The 25,406-nt window shown below is 42.0% G+C and overlaps 1 protein-coding gene across 7 annotated transcripts in view; it reads right to left on the reverse strand.

Moving 5' to 3' along the window:
- LOC143207827 (uncharacterized) overlaps nucleotides 1–25,406 on the reverse strand; it is a 228,520-nt gene that overhangs the window by 68,765 nt on the left and 134,349 nt on the right. For 2 of the 7 annotated variants that reach the window (XM_076421644.1, XM_076421643.1), the window contains one exon: nucleotides 24,191–24,229. The exons of the other annotated variants lie outside the window; for them this stretch is intronic. The gene's annotated coding sequence lies outside the window, so the exon portion shown is untranslated. The remainder of the gene's footprint in view (nucleotides 1–24,190; nucleotides 24,230–25,406) is intronic. 7 annotated transcript variants of the gene reach the window in all.

Raw genomic sequence — 25,406 nt, forward strand, 5'->3', positions numbered from 1 at the left:
ATACTATTCAGAAATAGTTACGAATTTAATAAATAAAGTGCTTAAAACCCAGTATGCAGTTTTGATTTGAAAAATTCGATTACTATTTGCGAAAGATTCGATTCTTTTCAACATCGAAATACTTACAACTATCTTTTCGAAACTTGTAAGTACTTCCTTCCTTTTGAAAGTTACTTTCAAATATAATCATTGAAACATTATTGCTTTTAAATAAGTAGTAATCAAAACACCCATGAAATCAGACTTGTTTATTAAAATTGACTCGGATTCGTGAGTATACAATTGAACTTGTTCCCATCCCTACTTCAATGACCATTTATTACAACGAGCAAATCTTTAGTCATCGTCATCAGGTTGAAACAAGCATTGTTCCCCAAATTGCGTTGCTTCAACTCGAACAAATTGTTCCTGCAAGTTTGTACGAAACGTATAGGAACAACAACAAGAGACAAAATGATCTTCATCGTTGTTACATCGTGAACATATTTTAACGAGATCTAGCGTACCTTAAGCCCCATTCAGACGAACAGGATCTCTCCGCGTTCATAAAAGTTGCAAGTCTACTTGAAACCATGAGCTAGTCTGATGCACATGCACCACCCTGCCAGGAACTGTTCTCTATTAATTATTCTAAGCTGTAGACGGACGAGTTTGCCCAAGTATGCGGCAAGTTGTACGGTTGTATCGGGCCTAGGCAACCTCCTTCCGGCGATTTCTGCTAACTCGGATAATTCAACGACCAGAGTGCAGCCTGTGCTTTACAGGCCTTAGGTACCAGGCTGTGTCTCCTTCACGTTACGTCCACCCACTCGCGCTGTCTGTCGGGATAAATCGTCGTATCTGCAGCTTTTACACTTCACAATACGGCACGACGGTATGCAGACCCATAAAAATCCAGATTCCAGTGGAACCTCTTACGCCTTAACATTCAAACTGCTCTTCGCGAACAGTTTTTCGAACATACTCCTACCACTTATTCAATCCAATACAAGCTTTCCATTACAAGAACAATGATGTAGCGTAACAATGATGTTCAAAGAATAAGAAAAAGTTGAATGCAACACAATACACAATAACAAAAAACCGTGATAAAATCGTGAAAAAATGATCTCCTCGGTTGAAAATATCGTCGTAGGAAGTTTCTATATCCCTGATAAGAATAATAACACGTGCAAAGATTTTTGAAGATGAAAGACTAATTTCTAAATTTGCTTGTCGCCAAAAGATGAAGTTACCGTCCGCCGTGGTTTTAGCGGAAACAACTTGAAGGAATTTGTTCGGCTCACTGCGTTATACTGTTCTCGCGAGACATGTACGCGTATGCATAGAGCATCGCGAAACCATGGAACATTTTATCTCGGTATCGTTATATTTCGCGGGATAGTTTTCAGTGGTTCCAGTCACCGTGTCGCGACGAAGCGTTCTCTTAGCGGCTGACGGAAGATATGCAAATGAATTCCGAGGCGTGGTGGAACGTTGTGCAACGAATTTGCATCTGTTGCCTTTCTTCGGGATTATGTAAAGCGATGAGAACTCGTACTCCTTTGCTGCCGCGCGAAACGTCGTGCGTGTAGTATTTGGGAAAACCACGATATGCAATCGTACCCGCGCGCTACCTGTAATTTAGAGTTGCAGGCAGGCTCGAACAGGGTCGTCGCGAAATCATAGTTGAACATTTTGGTCGCGGCTGCGATGAAACTTTAAAGACGCTGATATCTGAGAGAATCCGTTTAATTGGATTCAGGTATTGATAAATCATTTTTATTGAAACCGTAAATCCAAAATCAGATGATCATACGGACCAAGAATATTCCCCCGACTTAGTAATCTAATCGCGGCTCGGTACATCGGTGTGAACCACTACTAACGCGACGCGAAGAATCACAATGTAACACCAATATTTAATCTTCTTTATTTTTCATTATTTTTTTATGGAACTTCCACCAACATATTCGTGGCATTTTTCTAATGCAAAATGATATCAAACACGATATAATTTCAACTGTATTCAGTGGTTTAATCGACGATGAAAGTTTCGAACGCAAGGAAGGACAGCGTATCGGAAAGAAAGAGACGCGGACAGTCGCAGTCGCCGGCACAGTTCAAAATTTAAATGACGATGAATGTTTCGGGCGCAAGGAAAGGCCCGCGCGTGGTCTCTCTTTATACGCGTTGTCCTTCTCTACGTTTGGCTCGGCCTTTGGAGATAAAAAAATAGCTACCCTATACGATAGATGCGACCAAATCGCCCCGAGGATGTCGCGTCTATCTAGGTGCACGGTTGTGCACCAGCCAAGTTCTCGCACTGCCTCCTTTTACACGAAACAACTTAGCAATCTAAGAGGCTTATAACTCGGCACCGGAGGCAGATAGAGAGATGTAATTTCATACACTCGTTAAATGCTATCACGTCTCAATATTGACAAAACATTAATCTTCCAACATTAGTAGGTTCCGAGTTATAGGACTTCAAACTTGGCCGTTACTTTTTAAACCAATGGCCATAAAAGGTGTTAGGTAGCGGCCAAGTTTGAATAATTTAGCCCTCCATGTAACTCTTTAAAAATCAAATAGCGTTATTTTAAACTAATTTTTATAAACTCTTTTTTCAGTATAGCAAGAGGTATTTCTAAGCTAACGAACTTGGCCGTATTTTGTTTGATCTCACAACTTTTCACGGCCATAGGAACTTGGCACCTGTTTACAGGATGTTTTTGTTGATTTACTGTATTATTAAACGTGCAGATTGCTCGTCCCAAAAGAAACTTTCGAGACAACCCAACGTGTATAACAACAAGCATTTTATTCATTCGATCGAGCAACGTTCATCAGGGGTGTGCTATTTCGCGCGAACTTCCCCCAAATTTGATCCGCTGCTGATCGCAAAAGGGCCAGAAGAAGAGAGATTTTCTGAAACGTAGGTATTGCATCGCGTGATCGCAGGAAATTCGAGATTGTCGATTGCGAAGTGGTTGATGCGCGGGCCACGAATCAAGAATTCCGTCGAGCCTGATGGAGCTCTCCCGATGGATTCCGTTTTCCCTTTCGCGAATCCACTCGATCGATTTTTCGCATCCACCCTCTCGCCACATGGTTCCTGGCCTGGTTGAACGGTGGCCCAGCGCGGGAATGCAAAATTTATGGGCATCGATCGAGGCGCTCCACGGAATTCAATCAACTGATATCGCTGTCATAAGGGCGGGTGAAAAAATTTCGAGGCGAAACGCGGGAGCGGCGGCAGCCAATTCGTGCTTCTCGCGTATGAATTTCGTGCTATCGGGCGGCGATGTTCGCCACGGAATTCACCGGAAATGAAGAGTATCTGCCCGCATCCGGTCGTATTTCTTCGCGAAAGGGAGTAACATATTTTCAGCGATTTATCCGACGACGCGACGAGAGACGCGACACGATCCTCGATTTTCTATCGAACCTCGCTCGTTTTCTCGAGCGGTGCCATTTTTGCGGGCAGTACCTTATTCAGCACCGACTCAACGATCCGATTGTGCGCCATTAATTTTGATGAGCATCCATCCAACGATACGGCCAGGCACTGTCGAAGAATGGGGTTGGATTTCTGAGCGGATTGCGGGATCGTCGAGAACGCGTTGATCGATGATCCGACGTGACCGATGAACAAAGTACAGAATGCCGGTGGATTGAAATTGTTATGGAGTCTGGATGGAGCTGTTGCGTTGCCGTTTCCGACGTATTTCTTCCGGTTAGTTCTCTTTTTATTCTTAGTATTCAAACGGTGGAAATTGAGAGAATTGTGACAGAGATTGCGCGACAACTTGGTAGTCGATGTCTGATCTTTTTATTAGTATATACTTGTAACTTCCTTCAAATAATATTGGCGATTAATGGTCAAAAACTTTTTTAAAAATGATAATTTTCTTGACAACGAAGAAGTTGTTCCATTACATTAATTCTAAAAATTTTCTGAATTATTTGAATGAAATATTTGAAAACAAATTGCAAATATTTCTGTTCAAGTAAAATAGTCTAAAAAGGGAGAAGAGATTAAGGAAGGAATTCGCGAGACTGCTTGATTATTTAATACAGTTTACCATAAATTCTCCCGATGCTTCTCCAATGCGAGGAGCATATTCAAGCGAGTGGGGGAATGCACATCCTGAACCGGAGACTCGTTTGAATATTTTTTAAAATGGAGCACGCTTTCGTTTTAAGTAGAGACGATTCCATGGAAAACGATAACGATATTTACCGGTAGTCCCGCGACCACCGCGAAGAAAGCCATGCAACAATACCATTCCCATGTAAAATAATCGTATTCCGATATACACGGAGACTGTGCATAATGTTCGCTCGAAATGAAAAGACTTTCTATATCCGTTCTCTCATCCGCGGAACCGTGGAACTCGTTTTCACTTCCCTCGCTAAATATTGCCGTCTTGGAAAGCATCCGTAGCTTCTGCAACACTGTCACGTTATCATTTATCATCTGCGAGAGAAACTGTGATAAAACGTTCCTCATTATCTGATCTTCGAAACCGCCTTTATTGTGGGCGAGATAAAATGAAGAAAATATTATAACTGTATGAGAAATCCTATGGATATTGAAAAACAATGTTGTTCGAAATACATTGAGATCTAAACGAATCCGACGACCTATAATACAATGACCTTCGCCTGACCTTGAGTGTAAAAAATTCAGATTTTTCCATTTCAACTTTCATTTCAACTCCCATTTTAACTCTCCCATTTCAACTTCAATTTTAATTCTCCCATTTCAACTTAAATTTCAACTCTTCCATTTCAACTTCAATTTCATTTCGTTAATTTCAACTTTTCAATTTCAACGTCAATTTTTCAATTTCAACTTCAATTTCAATATCAACCCTTCAGCTTCAATTTCAACTTCAATTTGTCAAGTTCAATTCGTTAATTTCGAATCTTCAATTTCAATTTCAACGTCAATTTTTCAATTTCAATTTCAACTCTTCAATTTACACTAGCAAGTAAACGCCTAACGTTTTAGTACGGCAGTAATGGTGTTTTAGAGTTATTTAAATTGAAATATCTCCTGAACTCCTAACTTTTCGAATTTCCAGCTGCATCGATTGATGTATTAAAAAATACCTCATTCCATTTAAAAAAATATCATTGACCTTGAAATCTTGTGTAAAAAATGACTTTAAAAATTTTGTCCCTTACACCGTTACATGTGGCCCTTCAAACAGTGTAACTTTGTCCTAAGAAGTTTTTTCGTACAACGAAAAGTAACGGAGATATTTAGGTGTTCTGTTTCTTCGGACTCACCCCGTATGTTCGTGTTCGTAAATTTTTTTTTACTTTACAAAAAAGGGGCCCCAAATGGTTTCTTGCACGCAGGCCCCTTTATAGAGAAGGCCGGTCCTGCACAAATCCACACAGAATCGATACAAAAATTGTAACAGAAATTACTTGAGAATTTGTGAATCGTCGGTAGAGGTGTTAATTGAGGACATAAAGGGTTGGTAGACTGCTTCGAATTTCTAAAAGGAAAAAGTGGTTCGCATTACCGCTTCCAGCTCTAATTGTTGACTCAGCCCCGCATTATCGACGTGTCTCCGCACGGCAGGGGTTGGCAAGCGAGGCTGCTCGTCGGCGTCTTAGCATCCTGGCGATGGCTTCTCACAAATTACCCCTAAGCGGAGCTTAGCAATCTTTCCCTATAGAAAAAGGCGAGCGCGAGCGAATGCGCGCGCGCACGGCACCGTTTGCTGGCTGCTTTTCTGGCCGCTCCGCGATTCAGTCTAGACGAACTTTTGTAATATCGAGATACAGTCGCCTCAACCCTTGCGCATTCAGACGGCCGGGAGAAACGGAGATCATCTTCTTCGAGGGTGGGGGAACACACGCTTTCATCTCGGCTCCATCGTGTGATGAAAAATAAAGTAGGGACGATCCGTTTCTCGCAATCATTTACGAATCGACGCGATATATTATAGACCGCATGCGAGCCGAATACGCTCCTTCAAGTAATTCGGCGAAACAGCCCGGCGTGCGAACGGACGCTTCCGGTTGCTTCCGGTGGAATTGAAAAATTGCGAAATTGCGATCGGAACGCGTGCTGCGCCTCGCATCTATTCCCCGGTGATCTTTTCGAGAGTTTCCTGAGAAAGATTGGTTCTGTGAAATACATAACGTCGTTCGTCTTGATCAATGCGAATAAATTGAGAGGAATACGGTGAAAATGAAACGATAGAGAAGAAGGCTTCGAAGGATGCAAGAACTTCATTCTTCGAAGATATTTTTCTTTACTTCTTCTTTCTCCTCGAGTTATCGTAATTTGGAGAATTCTGGTTTCGCCTCCGGAAGGAAAAAGATTTGACGGTAGAAAACGGACTGGAGTTTTCGCAGAAGTCATTACGAAATTGAAAGAACACTACGAAGATATAAAACAGATGAAGAATACAACAGCTACGAACTGCATACTCCGCGGACGACCGACAACGTTGTAAAACGCAGGAGAACAACGGGAATACACAAGAGAAACACGACGGGCAATGTAATTACCAAACTTTCGGGCTGCGTCTGGGTTAGCTTTTGCCTAGAGAGGGTTTTCTTTCCTTATTCTCGCCAAAGGAAAATGCAATTTTTGAAGTCTAAGGAAGAAGTCTTTCTTCTTCTGAATTATAATACCGTAGGAAACGTTACGTAAAGATTCGGTAGGAAAACGGACACGAGAGAGGAGAATTTTTCGGAGAGAACCGACTGAAGTTCTTCGAGAGGTAATTACGAAATTGAAGGAGCAAAGAGCTGCGTCCGAGGACACAGCGCGGCGTACGAGTTAAATGGTGATGAACTTAGAACCTTAAAGAAGACTTAGAAAATAGTAAGAGCCGGAAGACAAGAGAACACATACAGGGGAAACTGGGCAAAACCAACGGAATTACTGAATTTCGGAGCGGAAACCCCGAGAGAACTTTCTCGAAATCTTCAAAACATGGCGCGGAAGGTCCGCCTAAGTTTTCCCGGACTTTCCCCTGAAGAAGTTAATGATTCTGTCAAAATTTCGTTCCCCGTCCAAATGGAAGTTTCCGGTTGGCAACCCGGCTCGCGACGGATATTGATTCAAGGGGTCTCGCGAAGTGACTCGCGCACAGGTTTCATCGTGTTTCAGGGACGGCCGTGCCGAAAGTGTCGTAAATAACGTTTCCCACATTCTGAACATTCAGCGAGTTAATGCAGGTTCCAGCGCAAACCTCCGAACTAACTAACTTAATTAGCCCGGCACCGTCCGGCCACTTAACTTCATCAGGCTGCGCCGTTGATCCACGCGTAACCCCGGGGCTGGTCTGACCCATTGTTAGCGGACGCTTGGCCCCGTTGCGCTCTCAAGGTTCAAAGGATTAGGAGCCGGAAAGAACAGCCAAGTTCATCGGCTTATCAGATTTCAGTCGACGACTCGAAAGAGACGTTCGAGAAGTCTTCGTTCTTCGGTAAACGTTGCCTTAAGCGGAGATTCCGGGTCTAGACTTTTTAACAAATTCTTTCACTTATTACAGGGTGACAAGAAGTAACGGAGTTAATCATTTCTTATTATTGTTCAAGATTGGCGCGCCCGAGCGCCATATTGCCACACTCTTGCATTCTGTCTCTCATTCCAATCACTCTGCTATCCTGTCTCACTCTTCTCTGTCATTCCATTCTTTCAGTTAGACGTTCCTTTCTGGTCGAGCTAGACCGCATCCTTCACATTATAATTCGGTCAAATTGACGAATTTTGAAAAACCAAATAACAAAAACCATAACATGGACCTTTAGTATTCATATATTTAAGAAGTTTCGAAAATGGCCACCTTGTGCGCCGATACAGAGGCTCAAACGTGTCTTGAAATTTTCGGCAATGGGCCGCAGCTCTTCTGACGTCATTCGGTCCCACTCCTGGTACAGAGATTTTTTCAATGACTCCAAATTTTTATGGGGCCCAGCACAGGCCCTGCCCCCCCAAAATCGACCACACGCTGTAGTCCATCGGGTTGAAATTCGGTGAGTACGGCGGCCATTCCACAGATGTTATGGTTCCACAGATGAATGACGTCAGAAGAGCTGCGGCCCATAGCCGAAAATTTCAAAACACGTTTGAGCCTCTGAATCGGCTCAAAGGGTGGCCACTTCGAAACTTCTTAAATATATGATTACTAAAGGTCTATGTTATGGTTGTTATCATTTGGTTTTTCAAAATTCGTCGATTTGACAGAATTATAATAAGAAATGTTTAACTCCGTTATTTCTTGTCACCCTGTATAATCATTGCTCAAGCAACCGCCCTTGTCCCATTCTCCCTTGCGACTTCGTTTCCCCACCTTGAAACAGCTATCGAAATTCGTTTTCTATTCGATAAACGTTCCACTCCAGCAGCAGTCTGCTCGAAGTAGTTGAGGTACCAATGGAGAAGAGCCCCCGACAAAATCTAAACCAATAGAACTACACAGCTAGAACACAGCGAGCGCAGGTTGCGCCACGAAACTCTTAACTCGATTTGGCCGGTGTTAAAATACAGCCGGCTGGAAATTACAAATTAAAATCCGGCCCCGACAATGCAAGAGACTCTCCCAGACAGTGCGACTTGGGAACGCTACATCTCTTTCATCCGTCGGATCCTCCGCGACTACTGTCTGCTGGTAGCGACTGCTTTCATCACCTTTGACACCTTAAAGTCCATTCACAGTTGCGCGTAGGCTGTATGATTTGTTGAAAAAAGTCGCCGAAAAAAAAAAGAGAAGGGAGTTCTTCTCTGTGAAAGAGCCTAGGTCCCTTAAGAGCCACTTGATGCCTTTCACCGGCGTCTCCCAAACGGTTCTTTATTCGGAACATCGGGAACGGGGATTGTTCGACGTCGCGCACGGTGTAATGAGGAGTTACGGTTACAAGGGAACACGGGGGGAGAGGAGGGGACACGCGCGTTACATGCTCGAGGTTTCGTTTAACGCGCGTACGTGGCCTCGTATGAAAGCCGCAGACGACGAGATATATCCGTGATCCAGCACGAGCGAGGGTCCATGCTCGCCTACGGGGATGAGCTCTTGCGCACCCCCACAGAGCCTCGACGAACCTGTCCTCCGTCTTTTTCATTTGTCTCGGCGCTGCTGCACTCGAATGCATCCCGGTGCAGCGGCGCAGAACGCCGAAGCGACGAGGGAGGCGACCACGGGACTCCTCACCATGGGAATGTAAGTCGCCGTGCAAATGGCAAGAACTCGCCGAGAACAAACGTGTTTAAGGGTGGCTCTCGCCTCTCGCCAGCCTGGCTGTCAGCTGGAACATCACTGTGGATCGCAGTAATTTGCGAAAGAGAAAAAGTAGTCGTGGTTCGACGCGAACCGCTTTCATGCTCGTCTTGACGACGGAGCCTTTGGAATTGAACAGACTAAAAATAATGCCAGCAAGAACTAGAACTGACGTGTCTAGCAAACGTGAGACTATTCAGTGATAATTGCAGACTAATTCAACTGATAATAATCCAACGGGTATGTCTGAAGTTTTTTAAACTGTGTACACGACACAACCCCTTTATTATCACGTTGACTACGGTGGTCGCTACTGACCAGCAGAGAACTTTCCAACTGAAACTGATCATAGCTGACTAACGCGCAACAGTACTAATCTTCTAATTGCAACAAGAGAGAATTACGAGGGCTCGCCTCCACCTCTTCCTGTTCATGTTCGACGGCAGACACCGGCGTTGAGAACTCTTGTTTGCTAGTCCACGGCCGATCTACTCCTCCCTGTGTGCGCTGAGCGACTGGGCTGCACCCAGCGAACAAAGGTAGGCGTTGCATGTGCTCGTCAGTTTATAGACGGTCTGCTCCTCCCTGTATTTGAAGAACAACTGGTCTCCAACCGGCCAGACAAAGCCGCTGCGTGCTCAATTTTTGCCGAGCTACAAACGGTCTCCGCGTCTACTTGCATAAATAAAAGAGAACTTTCTCGTATTATCTGTTCTCTCTCCCGACGCGATAGATCCGCCGACGCTTCACGTACACGATGCACCGTAAGTAAATCTGCTTGGATGCAACGCGTTAACCCTTTGACAGTTTATCTCGAAAGAGATTCGAACACGTCGCAACTGTGTTTCGTAGATAGGATTTCGTTTCTGTTTTGTTCTCTGCATTTTGGCGCGAGTCTGGAGCATGGTTGCCATATTCCCCGGGAACCAGGTTCCTTACCGCTGCGCCCCTCGCCCATCTGACGCGTACCGCGCGGAGCAAGCTGTTAGCGTTAAAAAAATTTTTTCCGCGCGTGGTATTGGAAAAACCACAATTTTCTTGAAATTGTGCAAGTTTAACGAATTCTTTCAAGGTTAAAAAACGTTCGTACCACAATCTCCATAATTATCCCATGTTCTGCAAAGTTTCAGCTTTCATTTTAAAAAAATTTCATCGCTCTATCTCATTTCTATCGAAAGTTCTTTGATTTTTACACAGAAGTCGTCGGTTTGGCCCATGCTGCGACGTCTCTTGATAGAGTCCGAAATTGTCCGAAATGGAACTGAATGAACGGAACACCACACTGACTGAGCTCCTTCGGTGCGGAATGGGTCAGTGGAGTGGGGATGAGTCGGAGTGGGAACGCGTAGTGGAGTAGGGAGCGCTGGCGCGCGGAGTGGGGATCGTTGAACGCGATGACGTACGACCGAGTCACAGTTTTTTTAAAATTTGTTTTTTAATATTGCATTGTTATCCAGTTCTGAGCTACGTTTAAAGTTTCAAGTCTCTAGCTCGTCGGGAAGTGGTTTAAAATTCGATTACGAGATTTGACGCATACAACAACAACTCGGCAAGCTAATATAAGCGTGGTAAAAAAGTGTTTGCCAAGTAATATTTTCTTAGTCCGGCAAGTTAGTTGATTAAATTAATTCCGGTTTCGTCTGACCGATCTATAGCGCAGGGATCTTTCGCGAGGAAGAACAATGGGCGATCCTAGCGAAGAAAATTGGCTTTCCTTCGGAACGGAGTCGAAGAATACGCGAGACGATTCCGCGGGGGCAATGGGTTGCCCTCGATAACGACGGAAGAAAATGATATTTCAGTAAATTGGAAAGCCACGGGAGGGTTTTCCAAGAGGTGGGCGGCACCTGGCAATTTAATGAAAGGATAAGGCGAGCACGGTGGTTACCGTTGTTCGAGCATAGGTTGAATGTGACGCAAATGAGTCCGGCAAGTAGGAAACAGCGAAAGGGTCAAATTGAAATTGTAGCGGATGTGTGTGCGTGTATCCGTGTGGAGGTTCGGAGGGGGTCGAACCCGCCGAGATAATTTCCATCGCCTTTTCCTTCCGTAATCAAACCGTCCCGCGGCTTCTGTGCAATTACGGTGAAATTGATTTAAAATCGGATGCACACCGCGACTTGGGGGCGACGGGGTCCTATTACGATTTTCCAGGAAACGTTCCGGAGAAGCTTAAACGAGCCCCGGACACACAATCATTCGATAATCTTCTTTCTCCATGGAATATTCCCCTTTTCCAACATTTTACCCCTCGCTCTCTCTACTGTTCACAAAATTTACATTTGTGCTGACAGATTCAAAGGAGCTGAAGAGGAATGAGATCTTTCGTTAACTCGACAAAGGGCTCCAGTCATGTACAAAATTAACCCCTTGTCCTACAATATCGTGTCAGACTCGTGATGTAGACTCTGTACAGAGTCCAATAAATATGTGCTTGTGTCACTAATCTCCTTTAAACTGAAAAAAGTACTAATCACTAAAAATTAGTGGGGGATAAACACAAACGTGTTAACCCTCATCCGTCCCTCGTGTCAATTTCACACAGTTTTCGCGAATTAAGGTGTACTGTTCTATTATTTGTCGGTAAATTTGCCCGAAACTTTGTGACTTTTATTTTTTTAATGCGAAACACATTAGTGTGAGAAAAAACCGAATGCTAATATATACATAGTACCCGATGTGATTTGTGTAAACAAGCAGTATGTCCCATACATCGCTTTATTTTATGCGAAAATTGTGCAGAAACTAAGATGCAGATGTTAACGCATTCATTTTAACACAAAAACATCGGAAAATAACTTTTTATCTTGTTATTTCGTCGATATTTTACCACTGTGTCAATTTGACATCGAGGGACAGATTCAGTTCGCGAAGTGAGGGACGGATGAGGGTTAAATTAGGTATGTATTTAGGATTTATCTCCCTCTGCGCCGCTATCTCTTATATCTGGGTTCTCCTACCCTTCGATCATCAATAAAAAAAACGGTCTTCTCGAAGGTCTTGTTGAACACGTTCTCTAGGACTAGTCAGTTGAACTGAAGCGCTTAAGCGAGAAGCTTCTCTTGTACTCTCATCTACTGAATACACTCTATATTCAGTTTTCATATTCCTGTACTACGAATTCTTGGCATTGCTTTATTTCATAACCTCGTAGGATTCCAAGAAAACTAAAGTGTATGCAAAAATAATGGTCAGTTGTGTAGTTTGAGAATGTAAATGCCGGAAGCAATGCAATATAGCACTGCAGACTAGAATATCTTCGTGAAAATGGGTACACTTTTATTCACTTTTCCCTCGCTTCATGGTGCTGGCTTTGAAATACGAACGCGGAGGTTCACGGGGTCACCGATCCTCCCCTCGACGCCGGTGGACGTTCAGCGTCGGCCGAAATAGGGGACGTTTAACGCGGCCACGCAACGACGAATTTATCCGCGGGGGCATGCGAAAATGCATTTTCAGCGGTGCCAATAAATCTCGCTGTGTTACGGGCCGCTGGCAGAGAGCCGCGTACACGCGTGGACGTACGGTTGACAGAGCCGACGTCTGTGTCGTTCACGTGGGCCCGCCTCGATCAGACGATGGATACGCGGTCGGTGCCTCGTCGTTGGTTCGCAGCCAGTGGCGTGGTCATTTTGATAAAACTCGTCGTTCTATTCCCTGTTCCCCCGTACACTTTATTTCCACAAAATTTAATAAGGTGGAGTGGAGTAAGTCCGTCTATGGTCTCATGGAAATCACCGACACAGATTTCTCCGACACGGTTTTCGCCGACCACATTTCATTAATTTTTTATTTATTAATTAAGTAATGTAGGATCCTTGACTCGTGGGTTCTATCTTGCGTTTCTACACTGAGAAAAAAAAGTAGTTACTTCAATAACACGCGTGTTATTGTAATTTTTTTACTTCGATGAATATCAATGTATTCTTTTCAATAGTATGAAATTTCGAAGCAAATCGTGATGTATTTGAATTGTCTATCATGAAATGATTGAAAATATTATTCGATTCAATACCGTACATTATTATTCGTAATATTTCTGTTTTTCCTTCAATCAGATATGTTGTTAAAAAAATTTGAGAAATGTATTGATTTATACTGGAATTGGTTTGAGGCCATATCTTATTTTTTTGAAAACATTGATGTCAAGCTATTCGCTTATATGATTGGCGGAAATGAGTTTTGCTATTGAAATTCAATAGTATTAAATATTAAAGTAAGTTCATATGATATTGGCACTATTCAATAGTACATCTTATTGAATCAACATATATTTTTTTTGTTTCGACAGGATTTTTTTCTCAGTGTATATATATCTTACTACTTCATACCAGTATTACTATATCTTACGTTGCATTTAAAAAGAGACTAAAAAGTAGAAAATAAAAAAACTTTTTGAAAACCATGCTTATATTAAAATGCACTAAAAAGGAGAAAATAATTTTTTTAGATATCAGTCACCATATAAATCAAAGCGTGCAGCGCCCACGAAGATTACGTCAATATAGATTAGCACTCCACGCTTTTATTTATAGCGACTAATGTCTAAAAAAATTATTTTCTCGTTTTTAGTGCATTTTAACATAAGCGTGGGTTTTAAAAAGTTTTTTTATAAATCTTTTTATTCACTTTCCTTTTTTCTCGACCTTCTTCTCATTAACATATCTCAGTCGTTTCAATTTATCGTTGATTAAAAAATCAATACGCACACTCGTCGTGAGAAGTATGTTGACATATCTCTTCAAGCGGAATGACTTTTTACAAATTGGTCCAAGTGACTTGAATTTCTTTGAGACTTTAGACCGACTAGTTTGCTAGAGAACGAGTAAATACAAAGTTTTTTAGATTACAATTGGTTGGAATGACAAAAACATAAAAGAATGGTTTTCCTGGTAACTTAAACAATTTCCTAGTAGATTTTAAAAAATCATGGCGAAGCTGCAGAACAGTAGACCGTGCTGAGGAACAAGTTATAAGGTTCCCCAAGAAATTAGTCGTTCAGGCAGTTCGGAGGCGTAACAGCGTAAATTGCGATAAACCAGGAGACTGGATCACCTGTTCGGTTGAACATGGATCGCGCGACGCTTGTGTCGGATGTACAGGTAAAAATGAAACCGCGACAAGTCTTGCGGGCAGCGTTATCGGCTGGGTCGAATATCGTCGCGTTCCATGGGGCCAGGAACACGGAAAAAAGGTCGGCGTCGCACGTGTAACACGCGCCGCGGGCGAATTTATTTACGATCGGCTGGGCGAGAGCGCGCGACTTTATTGTCTACAACGCTACCGGGCCATTAATCGCTGCCTTTGGCTCGATTATTTCCTTGCCATCGGACCAACCGAGAGAGAAACACGAGAGGGGGACAGAGGGAGGGAAAGACAGAAAGAAACTCGATAAACGACCTGTTAATTTGTTGTAACTTAGCCGGCCGATCTGACCGTATGCAGGTACCGTCGAGGGTTGCCACTAAATGCCACTGAAAACCGGTTCCACCGCGTGTACATGTTAGGACGTACAGTACAGCGTTGTTCGATTTATGTACGGCGCACCGTCGACACGCTGACACAAAGGTGACTCGCATTAATCGCGTTAATCCTTGCACGAGAAGCCTCGAAATCTTTTTCGCCTCGTAGAACCCTGGGCGGGTTCTGTTGCGATCAGTTAACTCCTTCTCTTTTAGTAATCCCTGGTTCCTCAGGTGTGAACAACCCTTAAGACCGTGGCGTTTCCGTGGACTTTTTTGAACCTTAAAATTGCTCATGTAAATATTGTATCGTTGTTAGATTCAATGATTCTTCTATGTTGTGCTTTCAAGACATCCTTACACATTTCCTGAACTCTTTTCCAGCATCTAAATTTTGTAGCCTCTAAGAGAGATTCCGGTGTGACATTTACAGACCGAGGAAGAAAGATAATTGCAGGGTTAAATGTCATTACATCACTCTTAAACATTTTACGGGCTGCAAGAGACATAACGAGGACCTTAAAGTAAGAATTAAATTGCGCTGCCGTATTCCACAAAACTGTAAAAAATGTCTCTGTCATCGTACGAGCTCGCAGACAGATAAGTGGTCATTTTCTACCATGTAAAGAAGAAATTTCGACGAGTTTGATCAATTTCACAACGCGATAAACCGAGAACTACCTGTCGATACGCTATCGAATTAAAGAAGGCTATCGGAGGAGCAATGTTTCGTCCATTCAACGGAGTTATCGGTCCCGTTATTATTTTTTTAATAATATTGTTTGTCTTCTGGTGACGTCTGCAGGTCCAATCTTTCGCTGTTTAATCCCTCTCGACGACGATTGCTTGTGTCGGTTCGAAAAATTGCTTTCTCGAACCCCGACTTGTCCCCGACAAGGTATCGTGCTTTCAACTTTCCAGCTCGATCTTCTCAATTTGTATCAAGAGGCCGATACTTCTTATCGGTGAACACGGTTGTGCTTTCATTGAATAGCGCTATAGACACGGTCCATCGGTGAGCTATCAATAAACCGAGTAATGAGATTCAAGGTATACGCGGTCGATCGAGGAGGACCGTAGTCATTGCGTAATGCGTCCCTTCGTTTGAATACGAAGACCACAGAGCAACGGTCTCGAAGAGAAACTGGGTACGTAACCGAGGATCGATATTCTTAACAAGAGAGAGGTATATCACGAATTCAGTACACTAAAGTTCCGCAAGAAGACTATCGAAAAGCTTCGATTTCCATTTTATTGCCGGAGATGGCTTCGACTACATTTTACCATTGCAGAACTGGCGGAAGACGAACTGCGATACTTCAAGCGGAACCGTGCAGTATTTCACCCGGAAATTTTCTTCTCGCTTTTCGCTACGGTTTTGGGAATTATAATTAACACTTTAACTACCAGGAAGCTTATTAATAGGATTTTCAATAATTGTGCTGTACCCAAAGGAAGCATAGTGATTTTCTTTTACATCGCAATCTTAAATCAAACTATTAGATGACGTTATTCAGGGTGACTTGTTAGTTTACAATGAAAATTGCTGTTGCCATTGAAGGTTCCATTAGAAAGTGTTTAATAAGAAAGTGTTTAGCCATGTACCACAGATTTTTCTAAATTATGCAATAATCACCGGTCGGTAATGTGTTAACAAACAATATTTTCACTCGATAACTAATCTCAATAGCGATGACTAATTTTTAACTCGAATGACACCGAACTTAACCTTCCAACATCGTTATTTTTCACTGATTCTACAAGAGCGTATTCTTAACTATAATATTAGGTTGTCACAACGTCAACCAACGCGACTGTCGTGTATTCCTTTTATATGACTGGAAAAATAACTTTTATGTGTTTTTTTTTGGTTAAAATGTGGTGATTAATTAACTTACTAGTCGTTGATGGTAAAAAAGAACTACAAAATCAAGATAACAATCTTGTAAATGAAAAACTGGAATGATTATAATATCTTATTTTTACCGTAATACAATCAAGAAACTTGAAATTTGTAGATAAAATATAATACATTGGGTACAAAATTGCGTTTGCTTAATTCCATTGCTAAAATTCGAACATTTCATATGCAACAACTAGGGATGGGATCAAGTTCAATATGTACTCACGAATCCGAGTCAATTTCAATAACCAAGTTTCATTTAATAATGTTTCAATGATTATATTTGACAAGTATTCATTTTATACAAACACTGATATCGAACCTCGGAATGAGTACTTACAAGTTTCGAAAAGAGATACTTGTAAGTACTTCGATGTTGAAAGGAATCGAATCTTTCACAAGTACTTAGTACTCGAATCTTGGAAATCAGAACTGCATAGCAGGCTTCAAGCACTTTCTTTATTAAATTCGTAACTATTTAAGGATAATATTTCCGATAGATTATGAAATTGTAGTTATACATGCTGAATTAAATTAGGCATTAGAGGACAACATAATTGATTTTAAAGGTAAAAAACATAATGATTAGCAAAAACCAGGGAATTTCCGTTACGATATTCATAAAAGTTTCGAATCCGTTCGACCAAGATTCGAATATACTTGAAAAGTATTATTTCCGTTTACCAAAGTACTTGAAAAAGGTTCGAAACTGTCTGGCATAGGTTCGAGTATACTTAGGAGTACTATTTCTGTTTTTCGAAGTACTTATAGAGAGAATGGTAATTATTTTCACGGCGCTCAGGTTCGATCAATTTCTACGCTAAATGAATATCTCTCTTAGCTATATTCATTTAGTGTAGAAATTGATCGAACCTGAGCGCCGTGAAAATAATTACCATTCTTTCAAATAGTACGATCGTGAAAATACCTCCTTTACTTATAGAGAGTTCGAATTCAATCAATCGAAGTTCGAAACTGTTTGCAAGGTACTAGATCCTATCCCTAGCAACAACCTAATATAGTGTACTGATGGATAGGCATGAGTTCATATTAATAGTTTCTGCCAGGTTTTCGGGGCCGCGACCCCACTGTGCGTCGTTGAAAAGAATAAAGGAAAGGTATCCCGTAGAATCGCTGCCGCGAAGAAAGGAAGCAGCCGGTAAAAAATGGAATTCCCCAGATTCACGGATTTCTCGAAGCGAATGCACACAGGACAAAGAGCCGCGCGATCGTGAATCCCCGAGTATCACCGAAACCGATCTTCGTTGTGCGTTGCGCTCGGTGCGCGACTATGAATCTCTGACGGGATCGCAAGAAACCCATACGTCCGGGAACTTCCTGGTTTGCACCTGACCGTGCCGGGGCTAATTAAGAAAATCGTTTGGGGCCCGTCGCGGAACGTCTGTTCCCTGTCGCGGGCTGAGTAAGGTCCGGGGCGCAGGCTCGCGGAATCCGATCGGGATTCGCCGATAACGGCTCGGATTAATCGCGCCCCCGAGTATCCGAGAACGCGGGAACATCGGCTGTTCGATTAACGGTAGAAAGTGGGAAAGGCTTAATTGCGCTCGGGATCATTGTATCCGGGTACACGGTGTCGATTTAAGAGTCGCCTCCGGTGATTAATTCAAACCGTACGCGCACGGAAACCTGAGCACCGCCGGCCGCTCACGTTTTAGCGTTCGTCTGCAACCTGCTTCCGAGTGTTCCTGCGATCTCGCTCCGAGTGTTATATTGCTTTTCCTCCCACCTTTTTTACACCGCTAATCGCACTATTTTATCATTCCGCGGAGAAAGGTTAATGGTCATTAAGGGAAAATTAGCTCCCCGGTTATGGACGCTATTCGGCCGCCGGTTAATGTGTCACGTTACTTTTCTACCTTAGGTATATCTTACGTCTTACTTTGTTTTTGACGCGTATCTTTTTTTATTATACTTTTATACTGTATTCTATTCTATTCGAGTTGGGTCCATTTTGGCCTAGAGTTACTGCCCTACTGAATACGTGAGTTTTGTCAAGCGCCAAGCCTGTCTTGCCTTTCTTTTCATTTAGTCCGCGATATCCGATTTCACCGAATTTAATCAAACTCATTAAAATTTTGTTTGCAAAGTATTATTTTTTAAGTACATTCGTGATATGATCCCGAAATTTATTAATAGAATGCAATCTTTTAAATTTAATTTAATTACGGAAAGTTCAGTGTCACCGGTGACTGAAAGTTAATATTTTTATTTATCAAAAATCGCGTGACATGGTATGAAACTCGGAAGGTACAACTTCATACGTTTCGAAGATTTTGAAATTTCGAGCACTTGGACGACTTCGAAGTTCCCTTCGTTCCTTCGAAGCTTCGAAATCTTCGAACATATTTTGCAGAAAAGTTTGGTGATTAATAAAGGTATATTCCTTAAAACTTAACCATTGAATTTTATTTTCAAGTCGGGCATGAATTTGTGCAATCATCTGATACATCTTTAATTAACACGTTGACAAAATCAACGGCGCCATCAACTTATTCGTTCCGAGATGAACTAAATTATAATGTAAAGTGCAGACATCGTCGAATAACTAATAATAATTATTAACTCTGATCGTTTATATGAATACAATAAGTACTACTCGTGTGAAACTCGCAAAGTTCACGTGCATGAACATCCGCGGTTTGTTGATAATGTTGTTGTTGAGTATTAAGGTACATTTACATTTAAATAATAATACCCTAAGTAAGACAACGCAACCTAGTGGCTGTATGGAACGTGTGTGCCTCGTGCGAGAATTTTGTTACATCGTTTTGTTCCGTTAAAATAAAAGTATCTTAGTAAAACGTCTTCGCCACTCATCCTTTTATTTAACAGTTGCGAATGACGAAACTGTTCGAAGCAGACAGTGTTATTGCCCGATCCAGTACACCGTAGCCATAACTCTCCCGCGAAAAGAAACACGGAGACCTCCCATCCGGTTTCGCTATCCGTTATTTCGAAAAGCGAGTGCCACAACTTTCCTCCGATTGAGTCATCGATCGTCGACCGTTTATCTGGTCGCGGGAGAAATACATAACTCGTAAACGAACAAGTTCCCGAAGAATTCGAGTCTCCCGGGTGGCATGGCGAACTGAATTTTCCGGACACCGCTCGATCATAATTTCCCGTTCACATCTAAATCCGCGAATGTGACTGGTCTTGTTGGCGCGCCGAGCGTATTACGGAACCACGCGACCAGGCAATGCTAATTTATTAGCGATTCTCGTTCGGCCGGCGTTCACCGAGCCACGTGGGAGCAAAATCCACGCGAGCGGGAGCAGGTGTGTCACTTTCACGCCTTCTTTGGCGAGAGGTGCATCCAGTTCGCGCGTGTATACTAAGATACGGAGGACAGTGACGCGGATCGCGTTACGGAGGAACGATCATCGTCGAAACCTAACCGCAGCCTCTGTTCCAGCCTAGGATTTTACCCTGGGAAATGAGGATGAAGCTCCAGTGCAAAGGGAGCGATTGTAATACTGATTTCTCATTACAAATTCACCCTTACACAGATCAAATTCATCTTTTTGTAAATCATGTTCGCCCTTATCCCTTTGAGTATTTTCTGATCCTACAAACCTCGAGCATTTTCTGTGTTTATGATTAAAATTTCCACGCATAATTTAAAACAGTGATCATATTCGTAAGATTTAAGGACATCAGTGTATTAGTTTCAGTTTAATAAGACAGTTGAATGATGTGAAAATTTTTTATTTGGCAACTTTAGTTGGCCTGTGTCTTGCAAACGACGCAAACATTTTTCATTTTGCATAAAGATCCGCAGTCTAGACTATATATAATCACTAGTGATCATATAAATAAGGTGAAGTGGGGTAAGTTCGTAAACGAGGCAAGTACCGGTTATGTTTATTATAACACGAGTGAAATTTCTCTAGCTTGTATTTACTAATCTACTATAAGTTAATATGAACTATTTGACATAGACGTCGCCCAAGAATAGAGGTATTTTCCTCGCTTCAATCAATCAGTGCTAAACACTCACGTGAGAAGTACATATAAAACTTTGAGGTTTGTTTAAAAATGGATAACTATAAAAAGCACTTTATAGCAGGCTTGTTAATAATTCTGCTCTTGCCCCGTGGCACATGAAACAAGGTTTGAAAGAAATTTTAAACTCTAAGTTAAGCTCTTGCCCCATTTTCGAAGGAAAGTGTAGAGTGGTTGACATTTTGTACAATATCCTATCAAAATGAAAATTTTCAAGAAAGATTAGAATCCTGCGTAACATTAATTCACCAGTAATAACTGTGCAAAGCGTTTGATACCGACAGCGTTAAGTATTTACATACCACTTCACCTTACTTGATTTAAGGATGCTGATGTAGTATTTCCAACTTGTTAGAATCATTTAAAAAAAGAGAAATCTTGTAAATGACTACTGCGTATTGCAATTGTTTTAGACAATTTTTATTTTCTACAGGATCATGCGTTTTTAAACGGCCAAACGTTAACCAGCTGTAGAGGACCCCAAATGGAACAACTTTTACCCCTATCACTTTATTTTTGTTTTTTATCCGAAGGTCATACAAAAAAGTTTATTCAATAAAAAAGATGCCGCTACTTATTTTAAACTAAACAAAGGAAAAACCATCAAGATTCATCATTGGAGTCCTGAGATATTTAATTTTATGTAAACTCAAAAAATAATGGTTTTTTGCAATTGTCTGGAAATCAAGGCCGAAACAAAAAAAGTGATAGGGGTAAAAGTTGTTGCATTTGGGGTCCTCTACAGCTGGTTAACGTTTGGCCGTTTAAAAACGGATGACCCTGTATAGAGAACGGTAGTCTAGTTGTGTTTTCATTTTATAAATTTCATCTTATACTCGGGTTCCCGAACATCTTGGAAAGAGCATCTTAAAATGGAAATCTCTCGGAATCGTCCTCGCGACATGAAGAGGAACGGGGATGTTTGGCGTATCAGTGTTAGGCGACTAACCCTGCACGGACGCGGATAAAAGAGCCCAGTCTCGTCGCCGAGTTAGTTCGTTTATTGTGGTTGAATTATAATCGCGTTTACCTTTTTCCGTTCGGGTTCTCGTTGCACACGCGTCTCGTCGCGTGCACGGAAAGCGGTTTTTGTGCAGGGGCGCGCCGGAGCGAGCAGGTTAACGTTGTTCAGGGAAGTTATTCAGAAGAAGCTCGAGAGCGAGCAACGTCGGCCGCTTATTCAACGTTTCTCGCGCGTACGAAAGAAACGTTTTCAAGCGAACGATAACGCGTCCCGCCGCGCGCCGCGAGTAAACGAGTCGCCGGAAAGTCTTGGCTTCTCCGCGTTCTTCGGCGCCGGTTTTCATTTCATGCGACCGGAATGGCGGGGCGTATACGTCTCGATACATGTTGAAGAGAAGCTCGATTGCCGGGAAGTGTAACGCGATACGAGATTGGATAAATACCAACCCAAGAACAATACTTTCTTGTTCTTAACCGTCTGCAATTTGATCATTCTGTGGTAAATTATAAACGCTGAGAAAATATCTAACAAATTTTTATTCAAAATTGATTTTTTAACTCTTATATAGTGGTACCTCGGTGTACGTCTGCTTTGGAGTACGTCCAATTCGAAATTCGTCCAGTTTGGACAGACATAAATTTTTTGTGTGAATTTTGCGTCATTTTTACCACGTTTTTATCAGCTCGCTTTCTTGCCTGTCTGTCTGTTCGGTACAAATTTTGAAATTTATTTTAAACTAACTTCCCGATGAGCTAGAGACTTGAAATTTTAAACATAGCTCAGAACTGAACGACAATGCAATATTTAAAAAAAAAATTTTAAATAATTATTGCATCTCAGAGGAAGAATTACATTAATAATCAATTATATTCGGAGTTGATGTATCATTAACTGACTGATCATACAAGTAAGGACAGTCAAATCAGCTGAGCCTAGTGAAAAGCGACAGAAGACGGAAAAAGAAAAAACACCAGAATGTCAGGTTTTATTGTAAGGTTTTCTTCCACAGAATAGAATATCGTTTGTTTCTTCTTGTATCTTAGCATCAAGCAGAGTTTAAATTTAAAAATCTATCACAAAATCTCATTTTTTATCGATGTGTTTAAACAGTGTTTAAACTATTTTACAACCCCATTAATGTAGGTATAATTTACATCTTGTAACATTGTAATACCAACCTGTAAAATTGTAACACCAAATTGGAAAGCGAAATGTAACATTTAAGGGTCTAAAGAGCTTCAATAAAAAAATGTAGGCGTCATAAGAACAGGAGTTTTTTTACATGAGAACGGATTAGTCATTTTTACATTAATTCTTATGGGAAATATTGTTTTGGTATACGTCCTATTCGGATAAGTCCAAACAACAGCTCGTATACCGAAGTACCACTGTACTCAGCTCATCAATACAATTCATTAATTCTTTCTTCATGGAATTTTGACCAAGGTATTTTTCACATTGTGAGACTGGACGGATAACGTCCGGAATATTTGGCTCGCACGAGATCTCCGAGCTTCAACTTCACAATTTCGAAGCGCACGCGAGTTCCGCTGGTCTATACTTTCGGGAACGGTTCTGTGTACCGAGCCGTCAAAATATCGAACCGGTGAAAACTGCTAGCCACCATATTCTCAATCTGTTCATCCGTTTCCCATTCTGGTCGAACGGGCGCGGATTTCTCCGGTCCGCGGCTGGCGCATTTGTTTACACGGGACGCTCGCAGCTCGAAAAGCCGGAAGCTTTCAATGCATCGGAATAAGAGGATTGGGAACAGGCACGCATATGATCCGAGTGCGCGCACGTACGTCATTTTGCACCGAGCATCGGTGTGTATTACACGTGTACACCGCGATGGGCTGTTACAGTATTTTCCGTAGAATAGCGGGCCGTCCCCCCGATCCTACCCCTCGGTTTCCCACGTTTTCGTCAAGACACGATGTAATTCTCCGGCTCCCATCCAGCTTTTCCCGATTTCTTGCCACTGTGTACACAGAATTCTCGACGTTTGCGCCTGAATCTCCTGTAAACGGGACCACCCGCGAGCTAAACTCCCATTTAAACTCATCCAACGAATGGAATATGCAAATTCCGTCCCGTTTTCTTTGCGCGCCGCCGATTTTCTACGACACTGTTTTGCTCTACTTTTGATTACATCCTCCCGGAAATTTCCGCTGTTACGAGTATTAGGCAAATCTTTCCGCCAAATGTTCTTTGAATATGCAACTCTTATGGTAAAACTCCGTCCAATTGTCTACTATATTGTTATTTTTGTTCTGCGTATGAATTTTAAATTGCACAGAATATCGGGTAGATTTTTCTGCCAAGAGTTTCTTACATGTGCAGCTCTTATGGTAAAACTGGGTTCTCTACGTGAATTGTGTACTATACATATTGTCCCTTTAGTTCTATACATATATGAATTTCGTAGACAATATTATACTGGAAGAATATGTTCCACAATGTTGCTCTTCGAATAATCGTTTTCAGTTGAAATGTTCTATTGTTTAGAGAATTAAATCTCGATTTTTACAACAAACGATTATTTATTCAGTCACGATATTGAATTCAAGTACATCATTGCTTAGAAAGTTAGACTTACGATTTGATCCTCAATACTCTTCTTGGTGGCCACCAGGTTCTGAAACAGACAAAGAATGCAATGCTGTAAAAATAATGTGGGAGCACGATGAGAAATTCCTAAGCTGGTACAAATCATCGCGACACCCTGTCTATGTTAACAAAAGATGAAATCGTAATTTATAAGTAGACTGCGAATTTTATGAATTTATGGCAAAAATGAGTATGTACAATTTAAATCAGTGGACAGGTTAAAAAGGATTTAAAAATATCAATGTACTCGTTTCAGCTACTTAATATCATTAGAGAAGAAATTATATTTTTATTTGGCTCCTATGTTGTACAATTCACGAAGACAATTTTCATTTTGCATAAAGATCCGCAGTCTATTTATAAAACAGGAAGATGAATAGGGAAAAAACTCCGGTGGGATGCAACGCGTTAATGAGATATTTGGGATGCTTCGCCGGAACACTTTGCATAGCGATTCGACTAAGCTCGTTGTACGACCGATGTAGATCACGAGGCCAAAGAAAACAGTCACGGAACGCAACAATACGTTACAGTGGCCGAGGTGTTTCTCACGTGCCGCGAGAGCAACGCGAACAAATGTAATTCCACGGTTTCCCTTGATTTTCCATTCCGGCCTCCCTAAATAGGATTCCCGTCGTTTAGATTCGAGGCCGCGATCCTCGAGTGTCCCTTTCGAAATTCTGTTTGCCTCGTGTGCCTCCGGGGCCGCTGACGAAAAAAAAAAAACGAAAGAAAAAGGAATTATACCAGTTTCCTCGCGGAATTACTTCCACGATATAATTCCTCCGGCGCCGGAGAGAACGTAGGAGAGACTTATTCCGACGCGACGCGCGACGGTGGGATCGCTGCCGGAACGGAGAATCGGGAAAAGGGACAAAGGGTCGCCCGGACAAATGAACAAAAATTCTCGCTTCTCTCTGCCTTACACTCGCGACAGAACTTTTTTATCGTGCAAGAATCACACGAGACATTTAAGGTCTCGCGGTACACCGAACGCTTTCCCTAAGCCCTTCCGCAGTGAATTTTCCCGAAAAAAAATGGGCGACCATAATCTTCAGGGGCTGAGAACAGCCCTTGAATTGGGGTCCCAAACGGTGTGGAAGAATCGCATTTTTTGACAAAGCTTTTCTGTTACGTATTCAAACAAAAAAAAAAAAACAGCTTTTAGTATTTTCTCTGCAATTCTCCGACCAAGTGCAATTTTC

This window comes from Lasioglossum baleicum, chromosome 4 (assembly GCF_051020765.1).
Source record: "Lasioglossum baleicum chromosome 4, iyLasBale1, whole genome shotgun sequence".
NCBI classification, from domain to species: domain Eukaryota; kingdom Metazoa; phylum Arthropoda; class Insecta; order Hymenoptera; family Halictidae; genus Lasioglossum; species Lasioglossum baleicum.